This window comes from Octopus bimaculoides, chromosome 1 (assembly GCF_001194135.2).
Source record: "Octopus bimaculoides isolate UCB-OBI-ISO-001 chromosome 1, ASM119413v2, whole genome shotgun sequence".
Classification (NCBI taxonomy): Eukaryota; Metazoa; Mollusca; class Cephalopoda; order Octopoda; family Octopodidae; genus Octopus; species Octopus bimaculoides.
In genome coordinates, this window is record NC_068981.1 from 168,242,988 (window position 1) to 168,246,127 (window position 3,140).

The window sequence follows — 3,140 nt, forward strand, 5'->3', positions numbered from 1 at the left end:
TTCGAAAGTATTGTCAAAAGATCTATACTGAAATTTTGAAAAGGAAGAAGAAAAAAAATATATATTCTAAAACTTTGGTAACTGAAAACATCCGAATGGACAAGGGATCTAAATGTACTGTATTCATAATCTTGTTGGTTACAGAAATATATATTTCGTTACAGATTTATTATTCTTGCAGTTGAAATGCAACGATTACAAGTGAAATGTCCAATTTAATACTAACTACATTTAAAGAACTGCATGAATGATTCATCTTAGTATTTTCTCTGGTCTTGAATCCATTTTCCACAAAGAGAAGTAACTCCCACTGGATACATTGCCAAAATCAACAGGTGTCTGGAAACCTGAAAACATTTTCCGGCATAACTACAGGGTTTGCCTTTCCCATTTTCCTTCAATGTTGATTTTATAACATCAGTATAAAAATACATAGCGGGGACAGAAGTATAGTCGATTACATCGACATCAGCACTTGACTAACATTTTATTTTATCGATCCTATCTCACCGGTAAAAGATGGGAAAGCTATATTGACCTCAGCAGGACTGAACTTAGAACGTAAAGAATTGCCGATCAGTACTGGCACACATCGATTACGTATCATTCGTGATTGTTATTGTCTTGTTCCTTTATTAATTTTGATCGGTAGATATGATGAAAGGCATTCTAAACTTCTATTTAAGGGCTACCGGGAACTTACATTTTGACGGAGATTTGGCTCCTATTTTTAGTAGGTCCAACATTCATATATAGAAGGGATTAAGAACCCTTACATTGCTGCCCGCATTTAAATAAGATATCATAAATACCACCAGGTCACGAAGTACCCTAAAACCCCATAAAAAAAAAAAACAAATATTTCAAAAATATTTGCTTTCAACACGCCATAAAAAGTACTCAAAGAGTATAATTATCTGGTTAATCAATGGCATAAATTAGCCAGGTTTTCATTAATGTTATTTCTTAAGATAGCATGCACACCTTGTATTTCTCAGCACAGATGTACCAGCCACAGGTTCTTACATTTGTTATTCTCCCTCACCCTCTGGCGTAGAGTTACTTTTGGTAGCTTAGTATTGGTGACCCACGCATGTGACAACTTTTAAGTATGTAAGGACGTGCAATCAGGAGAGGTGACGAGGAGTGGCTCCTTTTGTACATCGCACGGTCGATACAAATAAAAAATATGAAAAGCGAATAAATGAGTATAAGTGCCAAAAGGAAAAGAGAGTCACAACCAGTAGAAGGTTTAAGAGAAGATTTTATTGATATGTCAACTTGTGTGTCTGTGTATGTGAGTGCGACATATAAACATAATAATAGACAGGCCGTCATATAAACAAAGTGTATATGTACAAACATAGATGTATGTATGTGCGATAAGTACAGAGCATAGTAAAGAGTCTATAAGGACGTTAGAAGAAAGTCCAGACACAAGGATGGTAAATACCAGTTCGTATTCAAGGTACACAGTGGTTGAGGTGCTGTAACAAAAAGTTGAGGCCGCGTAGCAGAGCCGGGGAAAGGCACATGTTGTGTAAGAAGTTGTGGCTTCAATGCTGCTGCCGGTTACTTGGTACAGGAGTTCTCACTGGTTGTATTTGCTGTTAGCCTTGGTGAAGCATTTCACAAACAGCGTGGAGAATAGAAGTTGTGTGTACGTAGAGAAGTTGATGTAGACGTTAAGAAGCTAGAGGCAACAAAGATGGAGTTTGCCGTAAGCTGTTGGTTGAGTGTTGAGTCTCCATGGGGCTGTTGTCGTATCGTCGCTAGAACTGGCTGTGTTCTGTGCTCAGCGGTTAGACCTCAAAAGGTCTGAAGTCGAGAAGACTGACAAACTGTGACGGTGAGAGGCAAGCTATGTCCGTATTCATGTCTATATAACAGAGAGAGAGAGAAGTATCCCATAAGGCGTACACTACAAGTACTTTTCTCTTACAACTATTAAAATTCTTTACTCTCTTGTAAGAGCGGAAACAAAATTAAAGAAGACTTTTTCCTTCTTGACGAAACTTGAATACTCCAGTTTATTGGAATGTTCATTTAAACCAGGGATTGGCAACTTTTCGTCAGCTGGGGGCCGCATCGTACCATTTCCAAGTGGAAGACGGCCACTGATAAAACATGCATGAAATATTACTTGCTCACTTTACACTGAATTTTTTGCAGTTCTTCTTAATTTTATTAGTCTGAGTATGAAATAAGTAACCTAGAAACTCGTTGAGGGCCGCAGGTTGCCATGCATGATTTAAACCAATGTTTTTGAACCATTTTTTTACCTTATGGGTAGACCCCTTTGATTTCTATTTTACTCGGATGCACCCTCATAACCGTTCGATGTTTAAAAGATCCTATTTTATTTTTATAATTAAATATTATTAGGAATTGTATAAAGATAGTTAAAACATTTTCTATATTGTAGAGGGTGGCCCAAAAGTTACAAAGGTGTTAATTCATTTATGTTGTTTTAAATTTACAACTTAGCCCCACATACAGATGGAGGAAGCAGGTTAAGGAGGGGATCAACACTTTTGAGAGAGCAAGTATCCAGCATGAAGAACTTAAGCGAGCTGCGCGAAAGTGCACAGCTCGTATAGTGAATGGAGAAAGCTTAATCTGCAATGTTTGCAGTTGTGTATGCTTATCAAGAGCAGGGCTCATTAGCCACCAATGGAGCCGTAAATGCAAAATGTAAGTTAGTACTAGAGCGCAGAATGTTCCTGAAGGTCGGCAATGGTCTTCCTCGGTCACGAGTGGACGGCCATTGTATATGTATATATATATGTGAAGATAACAAATACGCACACCTGGTGTTTTGGGTTAAGGTTACTCCTAAAACGTATATATATATATATCGTTTGTAAAAAACAAATCTGAAAGCAGAAGCACACTCTAAGATGTAGAGCAGTATATATTAAAAATGGAGAAGGGCAGTTTATGAGATTACCTTAGGTTTCCATCCATAAAGGGCTTAGCTTTATGGCGTATCGTCAGATCCCAAAAACCTGTTGGTCCATGACCTCTTAAAAATAGGTTTTTGGAATCTGACAATATGCCATAAAGCTAAACCCTTTATGGACAGGAAACCTAAGGTAATCCCATAAACCAATCTTCCCCATTTTTAATACATACACACA

At 37.6% G+C, this 3,140-nt stretch overlaps 1 protein-coding gene across 3 annotated transcripts in view; it reads left to right on the forward strand.

Annotated features, from left to right (window-relative positions):
- Positions 1–3,140, forward strand: part of LOC106883223 (uncharacterized) — a 46,766-nt gene that overhangs the window by 3,477 nt on the left and 40,149 nt on the right. The window lies entirely within an intron of this gene.